The following is a 10,095-nucleotide window of genomic DNA, read 5'->3' as shown; positions in this document are numbered from 1 at the left end:
CATCTCCCTTCCTGAGGTGAAATGAAAACTTGGAGACAGCGCATAGCGTGTGTTCCCATAAGCCAAAACTACAAATAGAGTATTTTTCCCTTCAGTAAAAAAAATACGTGTATATTGTCAAAATATTTACTCTCTTTGGGTGTCTAGGAATAATATCCACCACTGTGGAGCCTTGAGTGTTTGTCAAACTCCTTCCAGTCTTTTAAAGCTTTTGAATTCTGTGCCCTCCACGGGGTTCAAACTGTCGGGTTTTTATTTGCCTCCAATACTGGTTTTAACAAGCCCCAGAGAATTGCCCGTTCTTAAGACTCTACGGCACCTCCAGCAGGTCCCAGCTCCCTGGCCTTTGTGATTGCAAAGGTATAACTCCAGAGCCATCGGCTTTAGTTTGTGGACCAGTATAAATGTCTACCACCCACACTGGATTCAGTGGCAGGATGGGAAGATTCTCTGGCCCACCTCACCCCTCAAATCCCTTTGTCTTCTGCTTCTCTTTCTACGTGGAGGTCACAGACAGAAGATACACTACCCGGAATGAGATGTTTTGCTTACCAGAGGCTGGTAGGACCTCTACCCTTGCCCAGGTGGACTTCCTAGTGTTGCACCTCCTGGGTGACATCTGATGATTCTCTGTCTCTTCACTGTGTGACCACCCAGCATAAGAAGTCAATCCCCACGGGTCTCTCACAGTCTCCTTTTGATCCCATTCCGATATGTTCCAGCCTGTAGATTGCTGTTCTTGGGACTCTTCTCTTGGTGACTGTTAGTCAGGTGGCACTTCCATCATTATTGTTCAAGTTTCATGCCCTCCATGGCATTTGCTTCCTCTACAGATGACTCCTGAACCCCTTCTCTGCCAGCTAGGGCGAATGAGCTGCCTTCTCTGGTTGTTCATTTTCTCCACCTCGAGTTTTCTTCTTAAATTTCTTTCCCACTGCTCAAGTAGGCAGAAAAGAACAGTTTGGCAAATTCATTGCATAAGTAGCCATGCAACTGAAAAATTAGATTCCAGGCTCAACTTCTTACACACGAATCTAATCTTTACCGGTCTTCCTCTTGGAACTTGTCACTGACTTGTTGGAGCTGGAGAAAAAGACACACCACTCATTCTGTAGCTGTGACTTTCACTCCAACAGCTCCTTGAAGATAATGATCATCAAGTGATAACTGAAGTATGGAGATAGACTTGCCTCTTAATAACACCGTTGTTGTTCTGACCTCTATGGTATTTGTGTTTCACTAAATTCGGAACCAAGTTGCCCAGTCTTAAGCAATAGGAAAAATCTCCATACACAATGAACTATTCAGCCTTACAAAAGGAAACTGGGGAGTGGAGGAGGGGGCTGGTAAGATGGCTTAGCAGGTAAAGGTTCACACAACTTGACAACCTAAGTTCAGTCACTAGGACTCACATGGTAGAGACTCACACAAGTTGTCCTCTGATTTACACACACATATTGTGTCACACAGGCACCCACACATACATATGTACAGATATACAATTTAATGTAATAAAAAAATTAAAAGAAATTGTGGCATCTGCTAGAACGTGGGTAGGACATTTACAAGGCACAGAGGACATCATCCACTATCCTTCTCACTTACATGTGGCCTCCAAACCAATGGAAATGACTAGCTCAAGGTCATGCTTAGGAATGCTAAGAGGGGACTTGGACTCACTGCCTTGGAATGGTCAGTCAACTCTTCACACGAAAGCTGATGACACCTTCCACCGAGGCATACCTGTCAGCAAAGCACCTCGTTCATCTCCCTATCTCCCCACATTGGAATCCCGCCATGTGATGGCTCCATTCCCACACATGTGAAAGCAATCAACAGGTCCCAAACCCAGAGTGAGTCCATCCTACCTGGGCTGGGCTCTTTAGATTTTGCATTTTTTCCTGCTGAATCTTTTACAACCACCAAGATCATTCTTTCCTAAACTTTTCTATTTTCAGTTATTTGGTAAGTGATAAGTATATGTGTATATACATCGATTTTCATCACATAATTGCAATAGATTTTTTACGCTATTCTTCTACCATATAAAAGGTAGTCTTCACACTTAGGCACTAAGCACACAGAATATGCCTGATACTACAGGTGGGTGAGTGGATGGATGGGCAGATGGATAGACAGGCGGAAGGATGGATTGTTGGATGGATGAATACGAGAATGGATGGGAATAAGGAGGATTTTTAGCATTCGCTGGCTGACACCTTATAGATACTTCTTGGTTATCGGAAGTTTCAAAACTAATAAAAGGGACTGAGACTTAGAAAGTCAGTTTAACAACTTTGAAACAAGAAACTATGCCTCGTATAAACATAAGGAATGTCTGAAAAAGCTCACTTTGCAAATATTTCTTTTTAAAGTAAACAGAAATAGTGCTTTTTTTTTTTTAAACCGGCACTGTTATAAAGGGATCACCATGAATAAACTTGGGTTTGTAGCTGAATCAAGGTGATACACTGGGAAAGCAGAAGACTCAGGAAAGGGTGGAGGCTCGTGCAGGCTCTGGAGTCAAAGCCAAGTTTTCTCTAACTTCGGTGGTACTAGCTGAATTCCAAGGGTCCGTAAGCTTCTTTGCCATAGCGAGAACAAAGAGAGAATGGGGGCTTGACTTCTGAGACTCTTTATTTTCAATCTGTGGCAAGGATGGGAGGGAGGGAAAAGTGACAGCTGATCTCTCCTGGCTCCACCCTAAAGCTTCATGGTATGAGTTCCGGAAACACAAACTACAGGAAAGAAGCAAGAACCTGTTGACATATGGCTGGATAGCAAGATCGCACTTGCCCGGGGTGATACTGGACTCTAGTAATAATTTTAAAACGAGCCAAGGATTGAGAAGGGCAGAAGAGCAATGTACACAGTATGGGAGGGAGGAGAAAAGAAGGGTAGGCAGTCCAGCACCACACAATGTCCCTGTTTGAGCAGAAAGCAGCCTGGCTGTTTGTTCTTGGCATTGCTCGAACTCTCTCATACTTTTCTGGCTACTTCCCAGACAGAACGACATGTTCCCTGCCGGGTGCCTAAAGGACTAAAAAACATGTTTGCTTGTGCAACCACCAAGTAAAGTTGTTCCTTGTAACAAATTATTTCTTGTCTGGAGTGTCAGGAGGTCTCAGACTTGATCGGCAAGTTCCACCCAACACCGTGTCCAAGGCACTTTGTTGGTATGGTCGTGACACTCATTCAGTTGAGGCCGAAATAAAGTTTAAGGGAGCCTAACTGTTCCAGTAAATCGTGATTCAAAAATACTCACTTGCGAAGAAAGAGCAAGTATAGATATGGTCTCAGCTAACCTCCTTGCTGTCACTGGGGTAGCTTTTAGGTCTCGCACCTGTTTCCGCTACCCTGCTCCCCTCCCCCCCCCAACCCGCCCCNCCCCACCACCGTGAGCTCCTCTGGCCGGCCACATTACTCACCCTGTGGGAGCTAAAATAACACAGATTAACACCAGCGGGCCAAAGCCAGCGAGTAGGCCTCTCGCTCTCCCTTATCTGGAAGGTGAAATCCCGGTAGAGGAGGGGTCAGCTAGTATGAGGGGTCCCTGCTGGGCCTCAGATGGCTTGCTCCCTGTGAATAGAAAAGCGGTAAACAACCTAGCTTTTCTTTCTGGATTCTGACCTTAAAAGCAGTAATCTAAGTATTGTAGGGCATCTAAATCAGAGACCAGATTTCTTTGCCACACACCAGTTCTTATAAACAAGACGGGCCAGAACTTTCTTTCTCAAAGTTGATTGTTTCTCTACCTCCCTGTATAGGCCGCTAGCAAGTTATCCCGTGACTCCTTGTGGATTTTTCTTTCAAGGTCTTGCCCTGTGCTGACTGACTGCAGTCTTCTTGTAAGCCCTCTCCTGCCGTGCAATTTTCTCCTGAGTCATAGCTCTACTGGAATTCTCCCTCCTGATCCATAAACCTCTCAAATTTAAGAGGATCACAGTTAGTTATGACATGAGAGATGTATATGTTTAAATATGTGCATATGTATCTGTACATATGTATATGAATGTTTGTGTGTGTAAAAACACAGAACATGAACAGACATTGTTTGTTTGTAATTAAGCGTGTATCCTGTCTACACTTCTAATTAGCTGTGTGACACTGGGCAGTGGGCGTGATTTTTCTGTGCTACAGTGTCATCATCTAGATGATGAAAACTGTCATATTGTCATAGGGTTGGAGTACAAATCAAATTGTCTGTTCAGTCAGCATCACTAGATCTCTGTATTTATAGCATCACTAGATCTCTGTATTTATAGCATCACTAGATCTCCTCTGTATTTATAGCATCACTAGATCTCCTCTGTATTTATAGCATCACTAGATCTCTGTATTTATAGCATCACTAGATCTCTGTATTTATAGCCCCCCCAAAATTGCAGTATTAATTATGATCCCTGTGTTTGATTCATCAAGCTACTAATAACTAACGACAAAAAATGAAAAACAATAGATGTGGGAATTCCAGACATGATCAGCACATTCGACAGTATGACACCATGATCTTGATAAAGTCGTGGAACTTGGGGTGGAGAGATGGCTCAGCGGTTAAGAGCACTAACTGCTCTTCCAAAGGTCCTGAGTTCAAATCCCAGCAACCACACGGTGGTTCACAACCACCTGTAATGAGATCTGATGCCCTCTTCCGGTGCATCTGAAGACAGCTACAATATACTTACATATAATAAATTAATTAATTTTTAAAAAGTCATGGAACTCTGCAGTTCTTGTCTCCTCAAGCGTGAAGTAAGGGTTCAGTGTACGAACTGTTTCATGGCGACTCTGCCAGCAGCACTTAGCTGAGGCCTCTGTGAGCACATGCTCATCATTTTCAAATAACCAGCAATGACAAACGACACACCATTCCTTCAATCACAAGACTTGGTATCAAGTGTCCCCTTTCCCTAGCAATGGCAGCAGCAAATAACAACGTCCCTCAGAAAGGCCTCGCTGCTGTGTGAGAATGGGCTTCTCTCTCCTACCTTTTATTCCAGTGAGACCCCAGCCTGCTTGAGAGTGCCACTCCCATGGGAGGAGGGCCTTCTCCCTCTCTGGTGCCTCACACAGCAGTCATCTCTGGACAGAATTTTACAGACCTTCGCTGAAGTTTGTCTTTCCAAGTTTCTAAGTGCCTTTTAATCCAGGAAGGCTGACAGCACAATAAACTATCATAGCAAGTCAAATTTATTTGACATCATCAGCTTTGAGCAAAACCTAAGTTAAAACTCCAGAGACAACCACAGTGCGCTCAGCATGGTTAAAGATGGGAAAACTAACCTCCCTAACTATGGGCAAGACTGCTCAGCGATGAGACCTCGGATACTGTTGGTGGGAGGGGAAATGGATGGCATTTGGACTTTTTTTTTTTTGATAGTTTCTCATGGAAGTTGAAAGTAAGTTCCTGCTGCTGAAAAAAACACTGTGTATTTTGAACATAGAAGTCTTGGAAATTAGCCTGGAACTGATCCAAACACATCCTACTTGAGGGCTAACTTTCATAGTGGCAGAAGGTACCATGCAAGCTGTCAAGAGAGGAAATCAATCAATAATAGTCTTACCCAGATTAAATGCCTATGAACCACAAAAATAGAAAAAGACAGAAAGAGCAAGATAGCCCTAAAGGTGCAATAGTGCTACTTACGTATATCTTGGAGGTAACCAACCACTGTCTAATGGGACACAAGGCCCTCTCAACAGAAGGCCTCAACTCCTGATACTATAAACAGTCAACTGCCCATGGCTAATGAGGTCATGGATATTAGATAAAAACCTTTTTCTGCTGTTTTCCTAAGCCAGCATAATTCTGACTGCATTCTCAGTCCTCAGCCTTGAAACACGGAAGTGAAGGTCTCGCTCCTCACCAAAGAAGCTCTTCTTTTGCAGCACACAAAGACCATTACAGAAAGCCACAACTAGCCAATATGCTAGAACAAGAGCTGGGGGAGGGGCCACAGCTCCCGTTGGTATTGGAGAACCCATCCCGGAGCACCTCCTTGAGGAACACTAATCCACCCTCTGCATCCACAACACAACCCCTACACCGAAGATTTAGGAAACTTGAAAGGGTGTGAACAGACAGAGGACTGGGAATCTTTTAGGAGATGTGTCTTCTAGAAATGACAGGGAAACGAAGACACCCATGAGATTTCAGCAGTACAGCTGCCTAAACAGGACGTCGGCAATGATAGCACCAGTTGACATGCCATTCTGGATAAGAAAAATCTCATGGAGCCCCAAGCGAAGATGAAGAGCTGAAGCAATTGATGATTCCTCAGGTGTTGGGAGCTATTAAGACAACACAATTGTCCTGATCTCTGAATTGGGCCTCTCCCCCCGAGAAGAAAAGGGGGTCAAAAGTGGGCCACCGACACACCGCTCCAAGAACAACCACAGAATGTTCCAGCCCTAAGTCAGCATCAGATGTCCTGACCACAAGATGTACCCTGATGCCACCAAGTTCCTGCTTCCTCGTGTAGTTGCCAAAAGAAAAATTTCCACTGCCCCACCCCTCCTGCTGAGAAGTACTTCCCCTTTTGCTTGTGCATTTAAGCCTTGAGCCTTGCTGAATACAGTGACACCTTGATGTTAATCAGACTGGTTCCGCGTTGTTCCTCACACTTGGTGTCCGTCTTTCTCTCCCCCCATTTGGTTCTTAGGAGAAGGTCCCCTCGAGACCCTCGAATAACTGGACCTGCTGGACGGGTCACTCAGGGAGTGGGTTAGTCTTCCTCTAGGATGAGTTCCATGATTGGTTCTCTGATACCAAGTTGTCATCCCAGAAATTATGCACCTACAGACAACCGTAATTCCTCTCACTAAACTCTCTTTATCTATGAAAAATTAAAATATGGCCACAAAATACTTAAGTAAGAGTATTTAGAGCAGATTTTTCTAATGTATTAAGTCACAGTTTTCTAGAGAAATATCCAATAGGCTGCATATTCAGCTGTGTTGCTTAATGAAGGAGATAAGTTCTAGTGACTGTAATAGCTGTGTGAGCATCTACTTACATAAGCCTATCTGGCACAGCCTTGTATTTGTCATTTTTCTGCTGCTATGATAAAATACCATGACAAAAACAACTTAAGGAACAAAGGGCTTATTTTAGGGCGATACGGTTCATTGTGGTAGAAAGGCTTGGTGTATCAATAGGTGTAGGAAGATGGCTAATATAATCCCATCTTTGTTTACTCATAGGTAGCAGAGAGGAAAAAGGGAAAAGAAGAAAGGAGGAAAGGAGGAAGGGAGGAAGGGAGGAAGGGAGGGAGGGAGGAAGGAAGGGAGGAAAGGAAGGAGGGAGGAAGGGAGGAAGGGAGGAAGGGAGGGAGGAAGGAAGGAAGGGAGGAAGGAAGGAAGGGAGGAAAGGAGGAAGGGAGGAAGGGAGGGAGGGAGGAAGAAGAGAAAAGGAGGGAGGGAGGGAGGGAGGGAGGGAGGGAGGGAGGGAGAGGGGGAGCAAGTGAGCGAGAGAGAACAGGAAGTGAGGTAAGGCTATAAGCCCTTAAAACCTACCTCCAGAAATGCACTTCCTCAGCAAGACTCCACTTGGTCCTAAAGGTCCCCAAACATGACCACCAGGCAAAGGACCAAGTATTCAAACACATGAGTCTACTGGGGGACTTTTCTCCTTCAAACCACCGCAAGCCCCAGCTTCTTAAGCAGTGAGTCACAACCGCATATGGGAACATGTTGCTAAATGTGGAGGTAGTGACAGCTTTTACAACAGCAAATGTTTTCTGAACAAAAAATAACGATTATTTGTTTATAAAAATAAAGCAAACAATGAACGTGGAGTGTTTTAAGCAGCTCTTACCTCTGTCGTATTACATCACTGCACCCTTGGTTCTGGACATACGACATAAACACTTTGCACTATTTGTACCATCCCTCCATATATCACCCTCAAAAGATAACAATTGTGTGTTAAGAATTCCTGTGTTTTTATCATCTAAAGCTTTCTTCTCTTATAGGCACATATAACTTTAAATATAAAACAAAGCCAAACAAACAAAACCTTCCATGAGCATGTAAGTAATTTGAGTTGTAGGGCAGAGAATATTTGATCTTCAAAAATTCTAATTTGGGTTGCTGGATTTTATTTTAAAAACATTAAATGATTTTTTTATTTAACTTTAGGGCAAAATTTCTAACAAATTCTTACATGCTTCTTCTGATCCAAAGACCCTCAAACCCCTGTACAGAGAGCCCTCACCCCTTCCGAGTTCTTCCAGGTTTGTAACAGTGACTATGAGTCTTGGAGTACACTGAGCCTAGAACCCAGAAATGATGAGTCTATTTCATGTTGCCCAGTGGGTCCAAGCAATTAGGAGAGGGGGTCAAGACATAGCATTGAAGAGGCTTCAACAGGCAAGAATGGTCAACTATGCCAAGCGTTGTTATGCACAATGTGTGCTATGCTCTGGCCATTCCAGAACCGCTTGGACTTAAGCACCAAATAATACTCAAATAAGAAAGGCAAAGCACATGTTGAGTGAATTAGATCTCTGTTTCAATGCAGAAAACATGATGACAATAGGTTGAAAACATGTTCACGTGTCAGCATGTTGAGAGAGGGCCTCTTCTGAGCCAATAGACCTATGCTGCCTTTGTCTCCCCTCTGTTACTGGGCAGGTTTTCCCCTGCCAACTGCAGGATATGCAGTAAGCACAGAGATACAGGCATGAATTCCACTCATGCATGACTGTTAATTATGTGTGCCTAGCCTTTTATGACTTGTCTGTGGGCCACAAATCATTTGATCATACAAAATGATCAAGTATAAAATAATAACTGTAATTTGTCAAAAGTTGGGCTGCTGGTGGCGTAACTTTTGTAGTAGACTGTTTCTTGGCATGCTTGGGGCCCTGGAGCAGACAGGAGGAGGAGGAAGACAAAGAGGAGGGAAAAGGGAAGGGTGAGATTGAGGAGGAAGAGAAGGAAGAGGAGGGGGAGGTGAAGAAAGAACAAAAAGGAAGAGAAGTGGGAAAGGAGGAAAAGAAAGGGGTTGTTTTGTTTTTCTCCCCACTGTTCCATAAACTGCAGTGAAACACAAATACTCCCCACTGTCCCTAGTGGCCAAAGATATAAAGTGCATCTGAGCCAGGCAGTGCCAGCTGTTTTGATGTCGCCTGGGAAGTAATTAGTTTGTGCTTCCCCAAGGAAAGGACCTTTACAACTTTACAGCCTGGCAGTGAACTTGCCTGACTCAGAACACCAACATGTTAGCTTGTGTTACCCAGATTAGATATGTGGTTCTTGTCTCTGGCATCATAGGGATCAGACAGATACTTGAGTGTGTCATTTAGGTAGCCTCTCTTGTTAACTTTCTGGTAGATTTTCTTTCTAGCTTGGCCTTTACACCTCACCCACAATCTGTTGCTAGAAAGAGAAGAACTTTTGCCATATTTTGGGCTTTCAAATTGGAATCAAAGAAACAAAGAATTAAAGTGGGGGCAACTTTCCCACTTTTTCCAAGGCTTAAGAGTAAACTAAATGCATGCCACAATTTACAGAATGCACGAGTCAATTGTTAAAAAGATCTCAACATGCCTTCTAGATGCCCACATTGAAATTCTACCCCAGAAGAGGCAAAAAACACAGCCTGGAAAGCAAAGGAAAAACTGACAGGGAAAAGGAAAAGAAGGAAGGAAAGAAGGGAGGAAGAGACAGAGAGAGGGAGGGAAGAGAAAAGAAGGGAGGTAGCAAAGGAGGCAAAGGGAAGGGGGAAGGGAAGAGGAGGGGAGGGAAAGGGAAGGAAAGGAAGGAAGGAAGAAGGAAAAGAAGGGAGGAAAGAAGGGAGGAAGGGACAGAGGAAGGGAAGGGAAAGGAAGGGAGGGAGGGAGGGAGGGGAAGGGAAGGGGGAGGGGAATAGGAAGGAAGGGAAGGAAGGAAGAAAAGGGAAGGAGGGAGGGAAGGGAAGGGAGGAAAGAAGGAAGGAAGGGAGGAGGAAGGAAGGAATGAAGGAAGAGGGAAGGAAGGAAAGAAAGAAGGAAGGAAGGAAAGGGAAGGGAAGGGAGGGGAGGGGAGGAGAAGGAGAAGGAGAAGGAGAAGGAGAAGGAGAAGGAGAAGGAGAAGGAGAAGGAGAAGGAGAAG

Source organism: Mus caroli, chromosome 6 (genome assembly GCF_900094665.2).
Source record: "Mus caroli chromosome 6, CAROLI_EIJ_v1.1, whole genome shotgun sequence".
NCBI lineage: Eukaryota > Metazoa > Chordata > Mammalia > Rodentia > Muridae > Mus > Mus caroli.
The sequence above is the reverse complement of the archived record's forward strand: the minus strand, read 5'-3'. Positions refer to the sequence as shown.